The sequence below is a fragment of the Lycorma delicatula genome, chromosome 4 (assembly GCF_047948215.1).
Source record: "Lycorma delicatula isolate Av1 chromosome 4, ASM4794821v1, whole genome shotgun sequence".
Taxonomy (NCBI): Eukaryota; Metazoa; Arthropoda; class Insecta; order Hemiptera; family Fulgoridae; genus Lycorma; species Lycorma delicatula.
Genome location: NC_134458.1, coordinates 56,090,646 through 56,103,829, shown reverse-complemented (window position 1 = coordinate 56,103,829; position 13,184 = coordinate 56,090,646). Strand labels below are relative to the sequence as shown.

Sequence of the window (13,184 nt, the reverse complement as noted above, 5' to 3'; positions counted from 1 at the left end):
ATGGCTATAGTTTTGAACTACGATTGTTCAGTAGAGTGTAAAGCGTGAAAAATTTACTTTTTTTTACTGTTTATTGATAAAAAGAAAAGCATGTGATCGACTTACATACACGATGGAAATGCGGTAAGAATTCGGCTGAGTTTCATTTGGCTTTAATACAAACTGTTTTTTCTGAAGTGACTGTTTTTGCTTGTACCGTTCCGATAGACTGTTGACAAAGCGAATCAAATATTTCAATAAACCGGTTCAGTTATTGATTTACCTCGTTCTACAATCATAAACAGTTGCGAATGAAATAAATTTATCTTACGGTTCAAGCATTAATAAGGGAAATTTCAAGTAAATAGTCTAGGAAAGGCGCTTTACCGTATGAAATAAGTGTTGAGGATTAGTGTTTAACAAAAAAAATTAATATTGTATTAATCATAAACTTTACAAGATGTTTAAGAAGATCGATGTTTTGGAATTTTGTGAGTACTTTTCTACTCTAAATAAAAGAGACAAGAATTTTGTAAAATTGATATAGGGAACTTATTTACATTAAGCGGGTGACTCGACCGCCATAATTTTATTTAGTTAGCAAGAGTAATCGTTTTCAAATTATTCATAAAAAAGTACATTTACAAGGTGTACGTCCTTATTTCTTAGTGGCAAAAAATTATTTGGAAACTGTCTAGTATTTTGTTGTACCTCGGCTGACAACGATCATCGTTCTGAAAACGTATTTGATAAAAAAATGTAGCATCACCTCGTTTCGGTTTAATGTAATTAATCTTATTTGTATTCACTTTCCAAAACGGATTAATCGATGAGGAATCCGGTCGGGTCGTGTGATTTAACGAGGTACGAATTTCCTGGTGGAAAATTTTAGAAGTGCACGCATATCGACCAAAAGATATGCTATTAAAATTTTTTAACAGAAAATCCTTTCGAAAAGATCGATCTAGATAAGAATTTGTACTCGGCGATTCGCAGTTCAGTTCCGGATCGAAGTAAATCATGTATCGTTTACGGAAGATTTTATTAGAAACATTTAAAATAAAATATTTAGAACCGTAAGAAAAATTTAATACGTATGAATCGTTTAAGTAAACGGCGGTTTCGTTTTGTTATATTATCTTTTTCAGATCGTTCGTCATTTTGAGTATCGGATAATATTTATATCGAGTGACGAATAAGAATAACAAAAAAGAAAAGGTAAGTTTTTGGAAATTTTAGTAAAGTTACAAAAAAGTTCTAGCATTTTCCAAAATGGAAACCAGTAAACTGCCATCTTACTTTTCTGATCTGATGGACGTAATTTCTAGCTAGATTGAAATATGAAATTTCATCGAAAATTTTGTATTTTAATCAACAGATACTTATACATAAATAGGAAATTGTAAAAAGCTCAAATTATTAAACTGAGCTTAGTTCGTTCGATTATTTTATACAAAAAATATTTCGAATTTTAATAATTAATATAAAGACTTACCTATAAATATGTAAAAAGAAAACTTACACCATCAGTTTATAAATGTGTTACAAAATTTCAGACTTTTTATACTGCAAAATATTTCTAAACGTCAAAATTTTTCGATAAGTAAGTGATGTAACTGTTCAAGTTTAGATGGAAATTTTTGCTTTTTCTGTCTTCATATAAAAATCCTAAAAAGAAAAACGAAAAATATTATTAATATTGTAATTGTGTGATAAATGTAATTTTTATTAAATCTTTCATCCGATACAATAAAAAACAAAGTATGTAAATATAAAACAAATGTATATTTTGAAGAGTAAGGGTTTTAAACTTGTCGCTATAGTTTTATATGAAAATGTTTTCTACTCTTGAAAATATATGATTAATCTCCCTACTGCGATTCAGCATAATTAGAGCTTTACTAATTATATTTACATGCTCTTAAATGTTCCAGAAAGCGTTTTTTTTCAATTTCTATTTTTCATTCGCATTAAATTTTTTAAAATAATTTTTCCCACTGAATTCTATTTTATAAACACCTACTTTATTTTAAATATTACCAGTTTTGTTATTATTTTATATAATTTTTATTTTTTTAAGACAATTTTATAATTATTCAAATGTTAAAGACAAATTTCCATACCGGTTTAATAATTAAAAGGATTACAAATAATATTTTCTGTCTCTTTAATGCTTTAAATGGACAATTTTATATATACATTATTTAGTGTTTATAGATCGTTTTCAACATCAACACCTATATTATTTAGGGCAAAGGGTGTTCAGGTAAGACAATGAACATACCTTGTGTAATTTTAAATTATATTCTCAATTAAATTTCATAAAAGTTTTGATAGAGCAAAGTTTTCTCTTAAATATCGAACGTGGAAGACAAAAGCAGTAAGTGTAAAAACTTAATTTTATAAATAACTAACCAGTTAGGGGGTTCCGCCCACTGGACTCCCCTGTGTTCGTTATCCTCATGGTTGTGAGAATAATACTGATAAATAAAGTCTGAAAATCTCTGTTTCCTTCAACGTTTCCCTCGCTCTTGACGTAGAAGCTCCGGAACGCTTCTCAGTTTATTAATGGTAGTTGTAAAAAAAGAAGAAAATCGCAGAAATTTAGAAATTTTTCGTAGATAATTTAAAAAAAAAATAATGTGTATTTTTACTTTCCCGTCTATACAGAAGTTATAGCGAAGCTGTAGCTATATAGAAGGGAAAGTATAGTGATCGTTAAAAATTGGGCGTATCCGGTTTTCACCGAATCGTGACGAATTGACCCCTAAGGACCCCAGAAAACCGAAAAATGGCATCGAAATTCCCGCGACAAAATGTGTGTACGTATGTATGTACGAGGTGTGATCAAAAAATACGGTGAATGAATTTTTATAGCGGCAACTGCCGACGCTACATCCATATGCTGTAATTTGTCCAATAGCGTGATCAACTGAGACAGGCAGGGACAAGTTGTAGCACGTTCGAGCTTGCCAGTCAGTTGCCAGAGCCGCTAGAGTGAGGTTGTGTTTATCGTGTCTGTCGCGCAACATGGATTTTGAACAACGCATTAACATTAAGTTTTGTTTTAAGTTGTAAAAGAGTGCCAAAGAAGCTCACGAAATGTTAGAATCGGTGTACGGCGATAATGCGGTAACTTTGTAGACTGTGTACAAGTGGTATGACCGATTTAAAAACGGAAATGAGTCTGTTGAAGACGAGCAGCGTGCGGGACGTCCAGTAACCTCAAAAAAAGTTGAAAATGTACAAAAAGTGGAAAAAATGGGCCACGACCGAGCAGCTGAAAGCCCTTCCGAAAGACGCCTTCCAGAAATGTCTCCAGTCATGGAGTCAACGTTGGGATAAGTGCATTGCTAGCCAAGGACAGTACTTTGAAGGAGATTAAATCGAATTCTATGCAACCTTATTACTTTTTTTAATAAAAAATTATTCACCGTATTTTTTTATCACACCTCGTATATTGGCGTATCATCTTATATCTCAGAACTACTTGACCGATTTTCACCAAACTTGGCTATAATATTTCTATAGTACAGGGGCATTGATGCTATTAAATTTTCAATTGGTCTTAGGTGGGGGTTACAGGGGGAAAACGAAATCGTCTCCAGATTTTGCATAATTAGTTATATATATTTTTTTTTTGTTGATAATTTTGTGAATATTAATAAACTTTTGTAAAAAAATTTTGCAAAATTTCACCACACCCCTAAAAATGGTTTTAATTTTCAAGAGATATAGAAGGCAGTACAAGAGAAGATTTTCGTTGCATTTATTTTTTAAAATATTTTTGTGATTAATAATATAAAAAAAAACATCTTTCGGTGTAAATTTTTTTTCGCTAAAACCCACCCTCACTCCAAAAACTAGTAATAATTTTGAAACGTTGTAGAAGACAGTACAGTGGGTCTTTTTCGTTGCAGTTTTTTGTATTAGAATCTCGTTGGATACACAAATTTGTTCCCCATAAAAGTGAGGTCTTAACCCAGCCATCCCCCTTACAAACCTCACATCCCATTTAGCGGTCGGACTAGTCGTGACGTTACAGCTAAGCAATAGAATTAAATAAACGAATAATATTTAAAGTGTAAAAATTTATTTAAAGTGGCAGCTAGTACCGCCACACCCGCGCGAAGGAAATAAGATATGCGCGCGCGGTTTACATAGAATCATTGAATTAAATAAAGAAAAATTATTGAATTTATATAAAACGATAAATATTTTTAATTAACATGTGCGTATAAGCCGTGCATCAGAAAAAAGCCGCGTGAGGGAAAAGTCCTACAACTGTGTTGTCAGCTTTTTTAAATTATGAACAAAAACTAATCGGCTATCTCTGTTCAAAAATTAAAAAACAGGCTAAATTTGAGTAATAGTTTAATAGAACGGTAGTTTATTTTTACAGAAAAAGAAAATTATTTTTGTAAACGATATTATAATGCAAGATATTTATATTAGTTTATTTTATAGAATACTTAAATTTTTTTATAAACGCATATAATCAACGTACATTATTTTGTAGTTTTAGTTTTTCAAGAATTCGAACCTGGAAATATTTTAGGTCAATTTTCATCGTATTGTAACGTATAAAAGGCAAAAATAAAGAGGATTTGATACCTAAAAGAAAACCCTAAGAACTGTTTTTTTAAATATTTAATATTCTGAATGTATATTGAAAGTTGGAGTAAGAAATGATTATGTTTGAGGAAATACAAAAAGAAGATAAAAAAAGTAATAAGCTTGTGAATTTCTTTACAGTATAAAAACCCAGCTTAAAGATGATTTTATAAATTTTAAAAAGCAAAAAAAAAAATTTAACCATCTTACCCCTACGATTTGAATGGTTTAAGGTAAATTTATGCTACCTTTTGGGAGTTGGCAAAAACGAGCAGTTGTTTGTATTTTTTACAATTATTCTAAGAAATAAACCTGATAAAAATACTTGTTTTATAATGTTTCAGAAATATTGATTATTTGACAATTAATGTTTTTTATTATCTCTTTTTTAAAATTTATTCGTTTAATCTACATATTCCTTTTCTTATAAAGGTAATAATTTTCCTTGATGCTCAGTAATGATGATTGTTTAACGATCGAAAAAACAAAGATTTTAAGTAAAATCTTTGTCAACGGTCTTTGAGTGTAATATTGTTTTCCAATCTATTCTAAACTAAGTACGAGTAAATATAAAATCTTTTTTATAATAAATAGGGATTTACATGAAAATAAATATTGTACAAATAAAATCGTTCGGTTTAATAATAACAATACATTTAACTTTTTATTTAAATAATTCAAACCTCTTACCTATCTCTTATTATCTATTTTTGTCTTATAGATTATGATGTATTTTTATTAGACATATTTATTTACTTTCACAGCTTATTTTTTTTTGCAATTCGTCGAGAAGCAGCGTACCTATTTGTTCAAGACACGATCTATCTGATATAGAAATAACATATTTATTTTATTATATTCTGTGGATAACCGCAGAACGAATTATATCTGAAATTACAGGTGAATTGTAACAGTGCCTCTACATGTAAATGTCCGATGATAGAAAAATTTAAATGCCAGAAACATCTTTGCATAAAGATGAAAATTTAAGACGGTTGGCCATACTTTGTTTATTTGTAAAATCTGTGATTTATCTCCAACTTATTCTATAAACTAAACTCAATACGTAAAATAAATGAAGTAAAATTAATGTATTGCGTATTTGTACAATCAATATTACAATACGACTTATCGGTTGGTTTATCAATTCTCCCTCCAGCACTTTATTTATAGTGAAAAAAATAATCAAAAACATATTAAATAAACATAAGACTTTGTTCAAGCGATAAAGTTTTTACGGAATTTGATGTTATAAGGCATACATTAAAAACTTAGCGAGACATATTAAACGCAACATAGGACGACTTAAACTAAAAGCGAATTATGATATTTACTTACTAAGAAACTACAAAATTAAGAAATATGAATAGTACCGATCAAATTTTCACCGTTATAAGAAGACATTTTATTTACATAAATACAACAGTAATTATTATTAACAGCATTTTCAACTTTCGTTTTTTTTATTATATCGACTTACAATATATACTGTATGTAAATGATCTGATATATTACTATAGTGAAATGAATGCTCTCACTAACGGATAACGTCTTGTCAATTTTGCTGGGGAAGCCAAAATAAGCTGTCATTTGTTAAATTTATAAAATAATATTAATTTTTTTTTAGCTTAAGTGAATTTAAAATTTTATAATGTGCGTATTGTATCGAATTCTGTATTTTATATTTTAATATATTTTGTTGTTAGCGATAAATAAATAAACATTCAAAACGATCAAATCCTTGAGAAAAATAACATTAACCTTATTTTACAATACAGTGTATAAAATATACATACATACATACATACATATATATATATATATTTTATAGAGAAAGTATTTTTCCAATGAAAATGTATCCTGCGGCTGAAAGATAACGTAAATAATCAGTTTTATTAAAATTAATTATATTGAAATATGATTACGGGTATTGTGAGGTATGAGAAAGTTGTACCCGTTAAATTGTCGGTAGAAACGGCGCCGGTCGTCTGTAGTGATAAGATTACGTCCGTTAACTATATGAATAAATATATTAAACAGGTAATGCAGGTATTTACCTATAAACGTTCGATGATCAAGGTCAATTAATAACTGTTAGAGGTGAAAGTTCTCCTTTCATACTTCCTAAAACTTGTATTTCAACGGTCTGCTGGTCGCATATTCACATAAATCTTTTGAAAATGTGTGTAAATATACAATCGTGTTAGTGTATTTCCTATGTGTGTTTGGCCTAGTGTAAAACCTACTAGAAACTTCCTACCATCTGACTATCTATTACACATCGTAACAAAATAAAAAAAAGTAAAAAAAAAATGAAACTTGTAAATGTATACTTGTAGGATGATATAGAGTTTAGGTAACACAATTATAAGTCTCAAATTATCAAATGAAAATAATATAAAAAGAAAGTTAAAATAAGAGTGTTAATTAATAATAATAATTTTTTATTTATTTATATATTTTCATAAAATTGTACAATATAGGGTCCCACTAAAACAAAAATCTTATCAGCAGGTATTAACGTATTTTAACACATATTTAACACAAAAAATACAATGAAAAATATGCTTATATAATATAGTTAAAATTTTATCAAATACTTAATTACTTAATTAAGGTAGCGTCAGAAAGTAAAACTTAAGTAAATAAAAATTAATTAAATATGAGATTAATTTATAAAATTATGTTAAATAGATTTCAGTAAAAAATGAATTATTATAAGTTTAAATTAATTAAAAATAAAAGTTAACGTAAAGGTAACTTTTAATACATTTATACATCTAAATTTAGGCTATTCTTGCATATTACAGATTACATATTATATAATATTATTTACAAAAGTAAATAATACATAGATCATACATTTTATAATAAAAGCAAATATAACGATTGTAATATACAAAAAACAATAATTAATACATAGTTAAAAAAAAAAAAATTAAATGAAAGGAAAAATAATTATTAAAATATTTCCTGTAATAAATAATTAAAAACCTCTTTTTCAAATATTTTCTTTTTATCCATTTCTAAAATATGTGAAGGCAATTTATTAACAACGGTTGAAATTAAAATTTTTAAAGTCTTTTTATCATATAAATTAAAATAAATAGTTACCGCGTACATTCTCTTGTGTCGTAAATAAATGTGTACATTGTGTTTTACTAGATATCTATTACTTTGGAAAATAATTTACAAAGTGAGAAATGTTAACCTAGAGGGGTCAACGTATTACATTGCTTACATAGATTTAAATTTGGGTCGTTTGACAAAAAACTTGAAACCACTTTAAGCGCTTTTTTTTTTAAGTTTACTTATAATTTAAAATGCGAAACGGCTGCCAAACTCCATTCCTCCACACTACATTTGATTAAAAACCCCGTTAGGGCTTTATACATTAATAAAAGAGTTTTACATGAGATGACATGTTTTAGATAATAAATTCCATTCACACAAGCTCTAATTTTACAGGAAAGTTTTTTTAAGCGAAAATCCCATTTAAATTTATCGCCAACTATCAGATCCAGGTATTTAACCTCATCGTTTACTGTCGATCTATTACAAGTGTACGGCTCATTATTACTGATACTGATTCTGAAGGGACGATTGCAATTTTGCGCAATTAATATGGGCAAGGAATCAGATTTAATACGAGTAGATTTGAAAAGTACGAGCACAGTTTTTTTTTATTTTTATAACGAGTCGGTTACTATGATACCATATTAAAATCATCCTGTGATAAAGATTCTGCTGCCTGAAGCTCTTTGTGTAACTAAAAGAACAGTATCATCAACATACGTAAAGCTAAACTATGGGATAAATTATTTAAAATTTCATTAACATAAATTAGATTTATAATCGGGCCAAGGTGACTTCCTTGTGGCACCCCAAAATTACAATTCATCGGATCGCCAAAGCTACTACCTATTTTAACAACAAATCTGTCGTTTAAATAACTTCGAAACCAGTCAAGGAGATGACCTACAATTCCTATTCTTTTTAAACCGATTATCGGGACTTCATGACTGAGCGTATCAAAAGCTTTACTAAAACTGCAAGATCGTGACAATTAGCATTTAATTTATTATTTAAGAAGTCGACAGATTCAACCAATGAATTTCTAATACTCTTTCCTCTCTGAAAACCAAATTGTTTTTTACGTAATATATTATTTTCTACTAATTAGTTATTTAAATAATTTACCATGTATTTTTCAAAAACTTTTTCAGTTACCGAGAGAGAATAGCTATTGGCTTATAATTGTTTAATAAATTACGATACCCTGTTTAAATACGGGTCTTATTAAGGCATCCTTCATTAAATCAAAGTGCCTGTTTTTATGGAAAAAATTATTAAATAAGCAATCGGATGATTGAGTGTTTTATTTGGTAGTTTTAGGTCTCTGACTAACCTTATCAAAGCTTGGAGACTTGGATGTAAGCAGCGATTAATTTTGTTTATAACAGAACGAGGGGTTGCTAGAGGGATATGAAAATTTACATTAATTTCATTTCAACAGCATGATTCTGCACTGCTTTAACTTTTAACACTTTGGAATTATATTTTCAACTTCTGAGGCGAAAGATTTACCAAATCTACTAGCAATATCTTTATCGGTTCCGATATTAAAATGGCATCTTCTAGATTACTCTTGGAGTTTCCACTTAAAGGATTATTGAATTGCCCGAGTTTTTTGGGATCATTATTAGATTTTCTTATTTCTGTTTTAAAATAGTAATTTTTACGATATCTTATTATTTTAGTAATCCTATTCCTGATTTTTTATAGTCAGCTCTATAAGTATTATTTGAAGGGGAATTTTTCCAGCTCTTAAAGGAAGCATCCTTTATGGATATTCTATAACAATCTGTTTAGTCATCCAGGGCTTATTTTTGCGATAAGAGATGGGATTGTCACACGATTTAATTTGTGAGTTATTATCGTAAGAATTCTGAAATACAGAAACCAGTTGTTGATAAAAATCATTAGTATCTTCTTTGTATGAGATATCAGTCAAACTATAATTAAATAATACACCCTCAATTTTTTTATTATTATAATAAACTTTTTATAAATCTTATCTTCACGATCATTGAAAAATGTTTTATAGCAGATCTGCCAAATAGTGATCAGAAATTTTATAATTAATTACTGCAGTATTTAACTCGAAATGGATGCTACAAGTTTTAATAAAAATATGATCGGTAGTAGATTGAACCAAAATGCCATCTCTAATTTCCTCTCGTGTAGTACAAAAAATACTCTTTATGAATCCATTTAGAGAAAGCAGATTCTCATAATCAATACAAGTACACATGTATTTGTGTTGATTATTGTGTGTATTATTTTTTTCAATACTATCGCTCGTGTCAGTGTTGATATCACCAAAGAAAATGACGTAATCATTGTTAGAAAAACTGCTGAAGAAAAATTCCGGTTCATTTAAAAAGAATCTTAGGCTAATATCAGGCGGTGTATAAATTTATAAAATTATAAAATAATTATAAACTACAATAAGGGTTCCCAATAAAAATTCAAAAGATAAACTTAAGTATGTATTTTTAGGAATAAATTATAGTTTGTTTTATAAAACATAATTAAACCCCCTTTATCCGATCTACTTTCCCTTAAAAATGTTTGTAATATTTTTGGCAATTTGAAACAGAAAATAAAAAATGCTTACCTCTAAAGATACTTCATCGAGAATTAATCAAGATCAGCTTTATTAAATGATAATTTTAATTCAGCCCAATGTTTTTTAATTGAATAGTACCTGTAACTTTTCTTTAGTAAATTAGATTATTACTTACCATGAATACATTCATTAAAAAATGAGTCATCATAAACCATTTTATCAACAACAATAATAACAGAAATAAATACAAAATTCTAAGAAATATAAATATAGACATAACATAGACAAAACACATGTAATATTAGCAAACTAAACACAATTTACGGGATGTCATTAAAGTTATTTATATGCAAAACCTGTTTATTTGATCGATCGCGGTCTTTTTACAAAACAATTCTCCATTTAAAAATCATACAAATTTGTACGATTTTTCTTTAGCTTTCAATATTGTTTCCTTAATTTTGATAGGAAATTCTTATTTCCGATCAATATTATATATATGACGTCATAATTAAAAAAAGTTAAGTTAAAATTAAATTTAAAAAATAAAATAAATAAAAAATTTATATTATGTAACCTGGCAAGCCAATCTTACTTTTATATATTACAATCCTCATGGGATTATAAGGTTGGTAGTGATGTCTGTTTTACAATAAAAACTGGAAAAAATCACGATAACTAATCGAATGGAAACAATCTCGTTCAAGTTTTATGATTTACGATAGCGATCTTATAAAGCGATCACGTAAAGTCCTTCTAAAGATAATGTAAAAATAAATAAATTCTTCACTAGATATGTTGATATAATTGAATTTTTTCTGCATGAAAAAAGTTTTTATTAAAAAAATTATGTTCCTGAATTATTGTATCGGTGTATAAAAAAAATATTATTGGAATTAACATTACCTAAAAGCCGAATTGGCCTTCGATTACTTAAAATGCCAGGGATATGTGATACGAAGCTTTTAACAACAATATTTGGAATATAAAGAAATTGTAAAGAAAATTATTATTCATAGCTTATAAGGGTATACAGTTAATTTAAAATTATTGCGAACAGCTAAAAATTATTCTGCTTTTTCCGCAATTTATACTAATAGAGATGTAGTCGCTGGTCCACGATTATTTTTCTCTTTGTAAGGTCGTTTAACATTTCACTTTACGCTTCGCTCCAATTGTTTACACGCTTCATCGGATTAATTATTCTAGCAAACCGTTCATACCGAAAAGAATTCTTTGAATAATAAACAGATTAGGTTTTTCTTCTTTCAGGTCCATTTTCCCCAATTTTCTTGGTGGGCGTAGACGTGTAAGAGTTTCTACAACCGGATACTCTTTCTGAGCTAACTTAAAGAGGACGCCAGTAGAATTTGGTTAAAAGGTAATACAATTAAATTGTGTCTAATATAAATAATTTATATACTTCTTTATAGTCTGAAGAAGCGAAACAAAAATAAAGACAATGATATTAGGCATATGAGAAATATTCATATCATGTAGTTTTTAAAAGCTTACATTATTTACTGATGAATTACCTTATACCGGGCATTTGAAATATCTGATAGGTTATTCAAAGGGAATAAATATAATATATACTCCACAAGAAGAGTGTAATTATATATATCATTTAAATACAATAAAAATTTTGATAATTTTTGTTTGTAGTTTAACATTACCTAATTGAGGATGCACTTAAGAAAAATTTTTTTAAAGAGAAACAAAGGGAATACGGTGTGAAACAAGGTTCGTTAAAAATGCTTTTGAATTTTCTTTTGGGGTTAAAATCCCCTTCTTGAAAAAAAAAATTATGATTTATTTGCTTAAGATTCATTTAATTGAACATTTTAATCAATAAAAACTAAGTAAATAAAATTAAGGAAAATATTTAAATTTTCTTAATATTTCAAAGGAGATTCTCAATCTCCTCTGATAGAAGTTTTTCTGCCAGGAGATAATTTCTTCTCAAGGAAATAAAGTGATCGTGATAAACAATATGGACGTTTCTGCGGAAATGAAAGTGAAATTCCTATAATAAAATTCAAAAATCCATATTTACCCTTTAAACTCATAATTTCAAAAAAACAAAAAAAAACTAGAAATTAGTTTTTAGATATTCACATGAAGATTACGCACAGCAAAAATTTAGTTGATATCTGCATTTGTTACCGAGGAACTACGAAAAAAAAAGTATTAAATAAGTATATATATACTTATTTTATAGTAAATTCTTATTACTTATTATTCTTATTTACTTATTATAGTAAATTCCATTCTTACTCCATTTTAACTCTTTAAACTCGGAATAAATTTAAAAAAATCCTTCTTAGTGTGCACTTATACTGACAGTCTTATATCTGACATCACTTACGCTTGACATGTGCCGTGAGAAATTTCTTCTATCAGTATACAAGTGCCCTCAAACTACTCTGAATACAGTGTACTATGAAATTATTAACTAAAAACTCCAATATAGAAGGTACTGCCGGAAAGTACCCAAAATATCAGTCAAAATTCTTTCACACGAGCAATAATAGATCCCCAGCTCTTCAGCAACTTCTCTAATAGGATTCGATGATTTACTGATCACATTATCCTTTTTTTTGTCGATGTTTTCATCAACTGTCGATGTGTTGGAAGGGTTGGACATCTAACCCTTTTGCAGCCTTCAACGTCTTCTGGCTTTCTTGAAACCGTTTGTATTACTTTTAAACCTTGGTGTCGATTAACACCTTCATCGCTTTACCACACTTTATTCAATTTTGAACGCAAATCCTTTGTTCTGTCTTTTTTAAACAAAATAAATCGCCACTCGTAATAAAACAGATCCTAATTACTCGGCTGCCAAATTGGAACTACCCCTCTAATATTGCTGAAGATATTGATATATTTTATAGTCATCGAATGGGTAAAAGACAAACTCGATAAAAAATATATAACGCTCAAAATTCAAAAACAAGAT

The 13,184-nt window shown here is 28.3% G+C and overlaps 1 protein-coding gene across 1 annotated transcript in view; it reads right to left on the bottom strand.

Annotated features, from left to right (window-relative positions):
• Positions 1–13,184, bottom strand: part of LOC142322855 (uncharacterized) — a 76,790-nt gene that overhangs the window by 19,442 nt on the left and 44,164 nt on the right. Inside the window, exon 2 of the mRNA XM_075361939.1 lies at positions 1,475–1,647. The gene's annotated coding sequence lies outside the window, so the exon portion shown is untranslated. The remainder of the gene's footprint in view (positions 1–1,474; positions 1,648–13,184) is intronic.